We start from the raw sequence: 13,927 nt of genomic DNA, 5'->3' as shown, positions 1-13,927 counted from the left end.
TATGTGAGTATTTCTCTAAGTCAATATTCAGGTACAAAAATTGAAATTTTTACAATTTTTTTTTAGATTCTATAGCATTATTTCAGAGATGGATTGAGAGGACATGTGATAAAAAAAAGAAAAAGCTAGAGTATTCTGGGGAGATGGTTAGTGACTTCTTTCTTGTATTTCTTATACTAATAGTTACACTTATTTGTGCTATTATCAGGTAGGTCTAGCATTGGCTGCCGATGAAAGAAATATTCTCCAAATAACAGCTTATTTTAGTCTTCATAAAAGTCTGAAGATTGGTAGTCCAGAATTGGGATAAAGACTGGACTAAGGCATCAGAAAAAAACAACTCACTTCTCTCCCAATTCTGGGCTGTGACCTCCATCTTTATGGTCCAATACAATGGCTTGAAGTATCAGTCATCAAATTGGTGTTCCCAGGAGCAAAGGGCACACTGACACAATCTTTTAAGTATGTTTTCCTGGAAGCTTTCCAGTACCACTTATAAGTCACTGGCCAATTATTCACATTGCAGCTTGCAGTTAAAAGAAAACTGGACAATGTGGTCTTTATTCAAGGCAGCTCTGTGTGCCCTGGAACACAGCTTCAATTACTACCAATGACGTGAAGACTACATGTGGTGAAGAGCACAACATACAGTCTAGCGATACTGTTTTCTGAACAATGGATAAAACCTTGAGAAAATACCTAGATATTTGATCGTGAAAGTGAATGCTACTTTTTTTTTTTTTTTGGCCACGTGGCATGTGGGATCTTGGTTTCCCAATCAGGGATCAGAGCCATGATGCCCGCACTGGAAGTTCAGAGTGGACCACCAGGGAACATGCCAGAAATGTTACTTTTGTATTTGTAGAGAAAAATAAAGATATTCCTATGGATAAAGTCAATGAGCTCATAAGATGTTTTTCAAGGAGCCTCCTGCTTGTTCAGTTCCAGGTGCAATCCAGCATGGTGGGAATCACTTTAGCCAGGACTTAAAGGCCTGCAAGCCATTTTCCTGAGAGGCTGTAGGCAAGGAATTCTTCCACAGAAACTGAGAGAGCCCTAGAGCCATCATCGACTCTGGTCCTAGTGGGTGGACTTGTCTGAGCAACTGCCAGCTTGGGCTGCTTTCCCACAGAAGGGCCTCTAGTATTTTATGCAGTTCATCTCCGAGTATTCCAGCGGGAACTCCCACCACTGCTTTTGAATTTACAGACTCCTCTGTGGGGATCTTTCTCCCTGCCAGTCAACTTAAATCTTCCTTTGTTCAGACTCTTTCCTTGTCCTCTGTTCTTACCCCTTCAGCACGACCACAACCTCAAGAATGTGATCTTTGCACAAAACATTCTAACAAATCCAGCAAAAAGCCTCAGTCGACCACTTCTAGTACTTGAGGAGATTTTTGTTTGTTCCTCTGTTTTTTTTTTTTTGGCTAGCAATGCCACCTTCATCAGGTTCTTGGATATGGGTATGTCTCCCGTGGCTTCTGTGTCATTTCTAAGTTGTAGATTTAGATTTAAAGGTGTTATAAAAGATTTGTAACTTTCTTGAACTAAAAAGCTGCATAGAAATCCATATTTGAAATATTGATGTTCTGAGAGATAAAACAATGTTGACTAAATATTTCACATGTATAAATAATTCAATTTCATATTTGTGTTTTAGAAATGCTTGGCTTTTGAAGAAACACACATGTTTTTCTATGTTAGGTTTCTATCTGTATATGTCCATGGAATTCTCCAAGCAAGAATACTGGAGTGGGTTTCCATGTCCTCCTCCAGGGGATCTTCCAGACCCAGAGATCAAACCCATGTCTCTTATGTCTTCTAAACGGGCAGAAGGGTTCTTTTCCAGTAGCACCACCTGGGAAGCCCCAGGGTACCCAATGGCAAAACAAAGGTTAATCTGGTAAGACTCAGGAGTTACCACTATCTCAGGTCCCTGAGGGTGGGGGTCGGGGGAGGAGAGGTGGGGAGGGGAGCGGTGGTATACAGGAAACTGTTATTTACAGATTTTGAGCCCTTTCCCAAGATATCCTTGGCTGCAGATGGGGAAAGAGGAGATCCTTTCCCCATCTCCATGTAAACTGATGGAGGTGTTGTAAAAAGAGCAAGGCTTTGGAGACACACCAGCCTGAATTCAAATTCCAGGACTTCATTTAGTAGCAATACTTTGAGCAAGTTACTTAACCTCTCTGATAAGAAAGCCATGAGCAGTAGAAGCCAGTGTAGATTCATTAATAACATCTTAGGTCAAACTAACATAATTCTAATCTTTTACAAGGTCACTACCATGCATAGACAGAGTGCATTTTAACTTTGGCACACCAGAGGGAAAAATACCTTAAGTTATTCTTGTGGTCACAATAAATAAAAGTAAACTAGATAACTATTAAAAGTAAGTCTGGAAATAGTTGAACAATGACATACACAGATGTGTATTAATGTATCAATTCTCCTAGAAAGAATATCTCTAATCGCAGGAAAGTCTCGCTCTGTTATGTTCAAGATTTTATCAGCAACTTGAATATAAAATGTATTAAATGCTTGGGTGGTTCAACAGTAGGAGAGACAGTGGATGACAGAATCAAAATTCAAAATGATCTCAATAACCTAAAAAAAAAATAGCTTAAAAAAAAAAAGGCTATTAAAAGGCCTCTGTCAGGTTCAGGATTTAGATTCATAACTGCCTGGGATATGGGTATGGCCCAGAATTGGGAAGGGTGTCAGGTCAACATGACCACAGCAAGTGAACTGGGTCCACTGGTTGGCAAGTGTGGAGAGAGTCAGGCAGAGGACCAACTTGAAGGGGCTCCCACAGACCAAATCTTAAAGAAATCTGAGCAGTGAAATTTTATTTGTTGATTGTATAGATTATAATTTAACTGAATAAAATAGGAATCCATGAGCCTACATTGATAATAAATAAGTAAACAAATTAATATGTAAGGGAGAAAAGTCTGTCTTTATAGAAAAAGGCCAACTAAGAAATACAGAAAGAATGATGGACGTAGAAAAAAAAATCATAGTAATTTTTTTAAACAAAATCAAGAGGCTAGTACTAGAGGATGAAAGTATAAAACAGTAATTTTATAGTGGAGAACCTGTCCAATACCATCTTATTGAAATTATAAGACCAGAGAGGCCTTTTTTATTTTTTAAATTTTTATTATTTTATTAATTGTTATATATTTTTAATTCTTATTTTAAAATGTATTTATCTTTAATTGGAAGATGATTGCTTTACCATGTTGCATTAGTTTCTGCCATACATCAACATGAATCAGCCATAGGTATATATATGTCCCCTCCCTCTTGAACGTCCCTCCCACTTCCCACTCTATCCCGCCCCTCTAGGTTGTCACAGAGCACCAATCTGAGTTCCCTGAATCGTAACAGCAAATCCCCACTGGCTATCATTTTACATATGGTAATGTATATGTTTCAAGCTACCCCCTCCATTCGTCCCACCCTCTTCTTCCCCCACTGTGTCCACAAGTCTGTTCTGTATGTCTGTGTCTCTATTGCGCACTATGTTGCTTCAGTCATGTCTGACCCTTTGCAACCCATGGACTGTAGCCTGCCAGACTCCTCTGTCCTTGGGATTCTCCAGGCAAGAATACTGGAGTGAGTTACCATGCCCTCTTCCAGGAGATCTTCCCGCCCCAGGGATTGAACCCATGTCTCTTACATCTCCTGCACTGGCAGGCATGTTCTTTACCACTAGCACCACCTGGGAAGCCCCCCCCCCCACCAACCCCGTGTCTCTATTGCTTCCCTGCAAATAGGTTCATCGGTATCATTTTTCTAGATTCCATATATACACATTAGTATACAGTATTTGTTTTTCTATTTCTGACTTATGTCACTCTGTATAACAGGCTCTAGGTTCATCCATCTCACTAGAATGGATTCAAATCCATTCCTTTTTATGGCAGAGTAATATTCCATCACATATATGTACCATAGCTTCTTTTATCCATTCATCTGTTGATGTTCATTGCAGCACTATTTACAATAGCTGGGACACAGAAAGGCCTATCTTGATGAGTGAGAAGGTTGAAGACTTCTGGCTCTAAATTATATCTCAATATGTAAGCGTTAGAGCATGACTATAGAAGACAGCCAGTTGAACCAGGAGGAATACAACAGCTATGAACACATGCTGAAGCAGGTGTGTTGAATCAATGACTCAAATGCCACCAGTGCTTTTGCTGTGAGTGAAGTGAGTTTTCCAACATGGAAACAAACTCTTGATGAAATTCTATATAAAACAAAATACAGTGTTCCCTTGATTTACATGGTAGAGGTGTACTTTGAAAATCCACTGCATATTGAAAGCTTGCAAACACTTTTTATGTTTAATATGAAAAGTCAATTTAGTTTGTAGTTTCAGGCAAATGGGCTTTTAACCTACAGGGATACCCTGCTGGACATTCCAAAATCTTGCAGGATGAAGGGTGATTCTTTAATGTGTGGGATACCCATACATTGCAGTATGCTCAACATCCCTGCTCTCTCCCTAATGGCAGTAGACTCCAAAAATTATGAGGACAAGCCCAAAGTGCCCTACTTTCTTCTAGAATGTCTCCCAGGACCAGGGTTAAGGACCACTGATTTAGAAACAAGTTTACATCTGGCAGGAGTCGTTGGTGGATTATTTCTGCCTTATTGGAAGCTTTGTCTAAGTAAATCCCTTCAAACTCTAATCTTCAGTAAGCCCACAATTACATCTCATAAAGCCATTACTTGTTTGCCTTCTGAAATACTATATTTTTTTACTTCTTTGATATTCAAAAAGATACTCAATTTATATGAATATTAGTTATTTTAGTCAGAACTCCTAGCTTCAAATAACAAGAAACCAACACAAACTTGTGTCCATCCACATACAAAAGAAGACTTTACTGTCTTAACGGCTCAGTGGGTCAAGAATCTGCCTGTAATGCAGGAGATGCAGGCAACACGGGGTCCATCTCTTGGTTGGGAAGATCCCCTGGAGGAGGAAATGGCGACCCACTCCAGTATTCTTGCCTGAAAAAGTCCACAGACAGAGGAGACTGGCGGACAATAGTCCAGGGGATTGCAAAGAGTCAGACACAACTGAGTGTGTGTACGTACACCCACATACACACACACAAACTTAGAACCAAGAGTGTGCAACTGGTTCTGAAATAACTGGATTCAGGAAGTCAAATGAGGAACTTCCCTGGTGGCAGTGGATAAGAATTCACATGCCAGAGCAGGGGACGTGGGTTCGATCCCTGGTTCCGGAAGATTCCACATGTGGCAGATCAACTAAGTCCACTCGCCACAATTACTTAGCCCATGCACCTTAACTACTGAAAGCCCAGGGCCCCTAAAGCCCACGCTCTGCACAAGAGGAGCCACCACAATGAGAAGCTCACACACCTCAACGAAGAGCAGCCCCTGCTCACCACAGATGAAGAAAGCTGGCACAAAGCAGTGAAGACCCAGTCCACCCAAAAGCAAATACAATTACTTAAAAAAAAATTTTTTTTAAAGAAGTCAAGTGAAGTCATGCGCTTATCTTCCTTCCTCCTTTCCTTCCTCTCTCTCTCTCTGTTTCTCTCTCCCTTTCTATCCTTCCTCCCCTCCTCTGTCCCTCTTTCTTTCCCCCCCGCCTCTCTCTTTTCCTCTTTCTTTCTGCAGGCTGAATCCAGGCTGTCTCCCGGTGACGATGCACAGATGGTTGTGGGCATCACTCACATTCTATCTGCTCTCTGAAAGGTCTCTGCTTCTCTTCTCCTACTCTGAACTGTGTCCCGTGGTTCAAGAAAGACATTGTGACGATGAAAAAGTTAATGCTGCAGATAGTTGCTTAACACTTGCGTTCCCTAATAAAATGTAAGCTCTATTGATAGGACTTTATCTTTCTTATTCATTGCTGTATCTCAGCAGCCAGCATAGCATCGCTCATTCCAATCATTTAAAAAAACACTCACAGAGGACCTCCTTGGTGGCACAATGGTAAAGAATCCACCTGCCAATGCAGGAGACACGGGTTCGATCCCTGATTCGGGAAGATCCCACAGGGAGCAACTAAGCCTGTGCACCACAGCTACTGAGCTTGTGTTCTAGAGCCTTCGAGAGCTGAATCCTAGAGCATGTGATCCACCACAAGAGAAGCCACCATAGTGAGGAGCTTGGGCACCACAACAAGAGAGTAGCCCCCACTCACCCCAACTAGAGAAAAACCTGTGCAGCAACAAAGACCCAGCACAGCCAAAAATAAACAGATAAAATTATTTTAAAAATACTTACTGAACGAATGACTTACCCTGTTGAAACTAAAGGTTGCCCACTTCTGATATTTTGCCACAAGAGTTTCCTAATTTGAAAATATGGGCAAAAGGCAGCAGTACCTGTGTGTTCTATAAGCAGGCAGTGGGCTACTCATGGTACTGAGATGTAGAAACCAAATAGAGAAATCCAATGGGAGGGATTCTCTTCATCCCAGATTCACCTAGGGGGCTTCTCCATCCAGAATTATCCAAATTCACCCCCATTTCACTTTAGTCTGAGAATTACTCATGCTGCTGCTGCTGCTGCTAAATCGCTTCAGTCGTGGCCGACTCTGTGCGACCCCATAGACGGCAGCTCACCAGGCTCCCCCGTCCCTGGGATTCTCCAGGCAAGAACACTGGAGTGGGTTGCCATTTCCTTCTCCAATGCGTGAAAGTGAAGTCACTCAGTCATGTCTGACTCGTAGTGACCCCATGGACTGCAGCCCACAAGGCTCCTCCATCCATGAGATTTTTCAGGCAAGAGGACTGGAGTGGGGTGCCATTGCCTTCTCCAAGAATTACTCATAGGAGACCAAAATCAGCATGAAAGAAATTGACTAACTGATTCAATTAGTATATTGCTGTGGTAATTTCAGTTTTTTAGGCCACTGTAAAATTTCATTCTATGTATACTTATCCAAATTGGGAAAGGAGTATGTCAAGGCTGTATATTGTCACCCTGCTTATTTAACTTACCTGCAGAGTACATCATGTGAAATGCCGGGCTGGAAGAAGCACAAGCTGGAATCAAGATTGCAGGGAGAAATATCAATAACCTCAGACATGCAGATGAAACCACCCTTATGGCAGAAAGAGAAGAACTAAAGAGCTTCTTGATGAGACTGAAAAAGTTGGCTTAAAACTCAAAATTCAAAAAACTAAGATCATGGCATCCAGTCCCACCTCTTCATGGCAAACAGATGGGGAAACAATAGAAACAGGGACAGACTTTATTTGGGGGGGGTCCAAAATCACTGCAGAGGTTGACTGCAGCCATGAAATTAAAAGACACTTACTCCTTGGAAGAAAAGCTATGACCAACTTAGACAGCATATTGAAAAGCAGAGATATTACTTTGCCCAAAAAAAGTCTATCTAGTCAAGGCTATGGTTTTTCCAGTGGTCATGTATGGATGTGACAGTTGGACTATAAAGAAAGCTGAGAGCCAAAGAATTGATGCTTTTGAACTGTGGTGTTGGAGAAGACTCTTGAAAGTTCCTTGGACTACAAGGAAATCAAACCAGTCACTCCTAAGGGAAATCAATCCTGAATATTCATTGAAAGGACTGATACTGAAGCGCCAATACTTTGGACACCTGATGCTAAAAACTGACTCATTGGAAAAGACCCTGATGCTGGGAAAGACTGAAGGCAAGAGGAGAAGGGGACGATAGAGGATGAGGTGGTTGGATGGCATCACCAACTCGATGGACATGAGTTTGAGCAAGCTCCAGGAGCTGGTGATGGACAGGGAAGCCTGGTGTGCTGCAGTCCATGGGGTCGCAAAGAAACGGACACGACTGAGCGACTGAACTGAACGGTATACTTAACCAGGGCTTCCCAGTGGCTCAGCAGTAAAGAATCTGCTTGCACCGCAGGAGACTTGGGAGACAGAGGTTCAATCCCTAGGTGGAGAAGATGCCCTGGAGGAAGGCATGGCAACCCGTTCTTGCCTGGAGAATACCCATGAGGAGCCTGACGGGCTACAGTCCACAGGGTCACAAAGAGTCAGATCCAAAGGATTGAAGGGACTTAGCGCATACATGCACATACTTTTCCCCGTTCTTTGTAATGCACTAATAAAATCAGGCATTCCCCTGAGTCGCTATAAAAGAGTTCTCCTGCATAATAATAGACTTCAGTGCCAGTTTATAGTGTAAGAAGCCCTTTTCCATACTTAAAAGCATTACATTATGATTTTGCATATGTTCCAGTGACAGGCGTTTCTTATTTTTCTTACGTGAAATTAAAAAACAATTGTCAGGTTGCTCTTAAAATTGAAGCTAAACTGGGTGGGTCAGAATTGCTAGTGTTTAAAAAAATGTGAACAACATCCTTAATATAGCTATTTGTGACTAACCCAGTGGGTGTAACACCCAAAGGAAAACAATAAGTTCACTTATAAAGAATCTGAAAACTTAGAGTTTAGAATTCTGTGCTATTTTTTAAGATACAAATTATTAAAGGACTTATAGAAGTTTTTTTTATAAAGAGAATGTTGATTATGGAATATTAACATTTAAAGACTTTTAAATGGAAAAATAAAGTTTAATGAACAAATCAGAAGAATGAAATCTAAGTCCTTCTTCTGAATATTCATGTCTTTAAAAACTGCGTCTTTTGTTGCAGTTTCTATGGCAAATATAATGTATCTCCTACAGCAGAATCAATTCCATGAACAACTTTTACCATTTTAACAAATCTGGTCTCATACTGGATTTTGTAAATGTACCTTACAAAATAGGTACATTTTATAAGAATCACAAAGTATCAGTCAGTTCAGTCATTCAGTCATGTCTGACTCTTTGTCACCCCATGGACTGCAGTATGCCAGGCTTCCCTGTCCATCACCAGCTCCTGGAGCTTACTCAAACTCTCCATTGAGTCAGTGATGCCATTCAACCATCTTATCCTCTGTTGTCCCCTTCTCATCCTGCCTTCAATCTTTCCCAGCATCAGGGTTTTTTCCAGTGAGTCAGTTCTTCACATCAGATGGCCAAGGTATTGGAGCTTCAGCTTCAGCATCAGTCCTTCCAATGAATATTCAGGACTGGTCTCCTCTAGGAGTGACTGGTTTGATCTCCTTGCACTCCAAGGGACCCTCAAGAGTCTTCTCCAACACCACAGTTCAAAAGCATCAATTCTTCATTGCTCAGCTTTCTTTATAGTCCAACTCTCACATCCATACATGACTACTGGGAAAACCATAGCTTCGACTATACAGACCTTTGTCACAAAGTATAACAATGGATTAATCTCTTGGTCATTCTACATGCCACTACTTTCTAAGCACTTTATCAACATTGACTTAATTCTCACAAGAAGCTGTTTGATAGGTACCTTTGTTATCACCCATTTTACTTGTGAGAAATCAAAGTCTTGGAAATGTTAAATAATTAGTCTAAAGTCACACGTGCTAAGTTGCTTTAGTTATCTGATTCTTTGTGACACCATGGACTACAGCCCACCAGGCTCCTCTGTCTGTGGGATTCTCCAGGCAAGAATACTGGAGTGGGTTGCCATGTCCTCCTCCAGGGGATCTTCTTGACCCAGAAATCGAGCTTGCATCTCCTAAAGTCACACAGCTATTAATAATAAAATGTGGAGATGGGATTAAAACTTGGAATGGCCACGGCCAGGCCCTGCAGCCAGTCCACGTCCAGTCCAGCCCACCAGTAGCCACAACCTTGACACAACAAGAAAGTGTATGTAAGCCCATATTAAGGACACCCCTTGAGCTCCTGCTTTTGTGGCTAGGCAGAATTTTGACTCTGAGCCCCACAGAACATCTCCTTCAAGACCAGGAGAGCTGATTTGCTTAATATAGAAAAACAAATACAAAAAATTAGGCAAAATAAGGAGACAAAAGAATATATTCCAATCAAAAGAACAAGACAAAAAACTCAGAAAAAAGAACTAAATGAAACAGGGATAAGCAAACTAACTGATTTTTCTTGCAATGGCGATGGCCAGGGATGACAGAGAATGAGATGGTTGGAGGGCATCACTGACTTCATGGACATGATTTTGAGCAAGCTCTGGGAGTTGGTGATGGCCAGGGAAGCCTGGCGCGCTGCAGTCTATGGGGTCGCAAACAGCTGGACACGACTGAACGACTAAACTGAAACTAACTAATAAAGAGTTCAAAGTAGTGGTCATAAAAATGATCATTGAACTCAGGATGGATGAACACAGTGAGAACTACAACAAAGAGATAAAAACATAAGCAAGTTCAAAACAAAAGTTATAATTGAATTGAAAAATACATTAAAGAGGTTCAATAGCAGACCGGATAAGGCAGAAGAACAAATCATTGAGATGGAAGACAAAGCAAAAGAACTCACTCAAACAGAGCAGCAAAATTTAAAAAGAATTAAGAAAAGCAAATGTACTTTAACAGACCTTTGGGACAACAAGAAGAGCAACATTCACATTACAGAGGGTGAAAAGATAAAGCTTTGGAAAGTATTCAAATTAAAGTTGTTACCAACTTAAACAGGCCACTGTTGATATAGTATGTTACGTGTGAACCTCATAGTAACCACAAGTAAAAAACCTATATAGCAAATAACCGAAAGAAAATGAGAAAGGAATCAAAACATAACACTAAAGGAAAGCATCAAAACACAAGGGAAGAGAGAAGGAGAAGAAAGGACAGAGAGGAAATACAAAAACAGTCAGAAAACAACAAAATTAACAAATGTATCAATAAGACCTTTATGAAAATGGACCATATTTGACAATCAAAATATATAATGGCTGAATGGACTGAAAGACCAAGACCCATTCATGTGCTGTGTATAACAGACTCACTTCAGAAGTGAGTGAGAGATGACTGAAAGTGAAGGAATGGAAAAATATACTCAAGTGTATGAAGATACAAAGAAAGCTGAAGTAGCTATAACTCATATCAGACAAAATAAATTTTAAAATAGAGACTGTAATAAAAGATGAATAAGGGCATTACATCATAATAAACAGGTCAATCTAGCAAAGAGATATAATATTTATAACTGTACATGAACCCAACAGAGGAGCCCAACATACATAAAGTAAATATTAATGGGCTTAAAGGGGAAAAAAATGAAAGCAATACAACAGTAGCATGGAACCTTAACACCCCACTTACATCAACAGAAAGTTCAACTAGACAGAAAATCAATACGGAAAGCTCAGAAATAAATTAAGTAGAGACTAAGAAAGCAAAAGAAAAGATCAATGAAACTAAGAGGTGATTCTTTGAAAAGATAAACAAAATCAACAAATCTTAAGCTAGACTCACCAAGAAAATGAGAGAGGACTCAAATAAATAAAATCAGAAATGAAAAAGAAGTTACAAACTGAAACGGAAGAAACACAAAGGATCATAAGAGACCATTATGAACAATTCTATGTCATCAAATTGAACAATCTAGAAGACATGGATAAATTCCTAGAAATATACAATCTAATACTGAATTGTAAAGAAATAGAAAATCTGAACAGACCAATTACAAGTAAGCAGAATGAAACAGTAATAAAAAACTTGGATCTGATTACCCAGGCAAGGGAAACAAAAGCAAAAATAAATAAATGGGACTACATCAAATTAAAATGTTTCTGCATAGCAAAGGAAACCATTATCAAAATGAAAAGGCAAACGACTGAATGGGAGAAAATATTTGCAAATCATATATCTAATAAGGGTTTAATATCCAAATTATACAAAGACCTTGCATAACTCAACAGCAACAACAAACCCCAAACAACTTGATTTTAAAAGGGGAGAGGATCTGAATAAACATTTTTCTAAAGAAGACATAGACAAGAAAAGATGCTCAACATCACTAATTGTTAGGGAAGTTAAAATCAAAATCAAATGAGAAATCACCTCACACCTGTTAGAATGGCTATTATAGAAAAGACCAGAAACAGCAAATCCTGGAGAGGATGTGGAGAAAAGGGAGCCCTCGAACACTATTGGTGGAACTGTAAACTGCTGTGGACATGATAGAAAATAGCATGGAGATACATCAAAAAATTAAAAATAGAATTGTTGTTGTTGTTGTTCAGTCACCAAGTCTGACTCTTCACAACCCCATGGACTGCAGCACAGCAGGCTTCCCTGTCCCTCACCGTCTCCTGGAGTTTGCCCTAACTTCATGTCCATTGAATCAGTGATGCCATCCAACCATCTCATCCTCTGTTACCCTTTTCTCCTCTGCCTTCAATCTTTCCCAGCATCAGGGCTTTTTCCAATGAGTCAGCTATTCACATCAGGTGGCCAAAGTTTTGGAGCTTCAGCCTCAGTACTTTCCAGGAGTATTCAGCATTGATTTGCTTTAAGATTGACTGGTTTGATCTCCTTGCTTTTCAAGGGACTCTCAAGAGTCTTCTCCAGCACCACAGTTCGAAAGCATCAGTTCTTCAGTGCTCTGCCTTTACTGTCTAGCTCTCACATCTGTACATGACTACTGGAAAGACCATAGTCTTGACTATATGGATCTTTGTCAGCAAAGTGATCTCTTTGCCTTTTAACACACTGTCTAGGTTTGTCATAGTTTTCCTGCCAAGAAGCAATTATCTTCTTATTTCATGGCTGAGTTATCATCCACAGATATTTGAGAGCCCAAGAAGAGGAAATTTGTCACTGCTTTCATCTTTTCCCCTTCTGTGTGCTATGAAGTGATGGAGCCGGATGCCATGATCTTAGTTCTTTAAATGTTTAAGCCGTCTCTTTCACTCTCTTCCTTCACCCTCATCAAGAGGCTCTTTAGTTTCTCTTCGCTTTCTGCCATTAGAGCGGTATCATCTGCATATCTAAGGTTCTTGATATTTCTCCCTGCAATTTTGATTCTAGCTTGTAACTCAGTTCAGTCCGGCATTTCACATGATGTGCTCTGCTTATAAGTTAAAGAAACAGGGTGACAATAAACAGCCTTGTCATACTCCTTTCTCAATCCTGAACCAGTCAGTTGTTCCATACAGAGTTCTAACTGTTGCTTCTTGACCCACATACAGGTTTCACGATTCCATACTGGGTATTTATCCAAAGAACACAAAAACACTAATTAAAAATGATGTATGCAACTGTATATTCATTGCAGCAATTTTTACAACAGCCAAAATATGGAAACAACTTAATTTTCCATGACGGATGGATAAAGAAGCTTTGGTATCCATATCTATATATACAATGGACTATTTTCAGCCATTTAAAAAAAAGAACAAAATTCTACCCTTTGCAACAAGATGGATGAACTTTGGAGATATTATGCTAAGTGAAATGTCAGAAGAAAGACAAATACTGTATGATTTCACATATATGTTGAGTCAAAGAACAAACAAACAGGCAAATTCAGATGCAGAGATCAGCTTAGGGTTATCAGCGTGGAGGCGGGAAGGGGGATGGGTGAAACGAATAAGGAGGTCAACTGTATGTCAATCAATGGTAACTACACTTGTGATGGAGATAACTTCCTAGTGAATACATATGTCTAAGTTTAATGGTATACACACCTGAAACTAAACGGGCCATCTTCCTCCTAATCACAGTTCTATGTAGCCACTTAGGACCTATGTTGCATATTTCACAAATATATATATTCCTACATTTATATATAAAGACGACTGTGGAATTGAGACAAATATGCAACACTCCTTTTAGTAATCCATCTTTCCAATGCTATTTTAAAAGTTAACTTATTCAGTAACTGCTAGGCTCATTATTCTATAGTAATGAAGAAAATGACTGAAAACACACTCTAAACCCAACAATACATCTGAGACTTGAATTGCACAGATGTTCAAGCTGGTTTTAGAAAAGGCAGAGGAACCAGAGATCAAATTGCCAACATCCGCTGGATCACTGAAAAAGCAAGAGAGTTCCAGAAAAACATCTATTTCTGCTTTATTGACTATGCCAAA

The sequence above is a fragment of the Oryx dammah genome, unplaced genomic scaffold (genome assembly GCF_014754425.2).
Source record: "Oryx dammah isolate SB20612 unplaced genomic scaffold, SCBI_Odam_1.1 HiC_scaffold_4, whole genome shotgun sequence".
Taxonomy (NCBI): Eukaryota; Metazoa; Chordata; class Mammalia; order Artiodactyla; family Bovidae; genus Oryx; species Oryx dammah.
Note: the sequence above shows the minus strand (reverse complement) of the source record.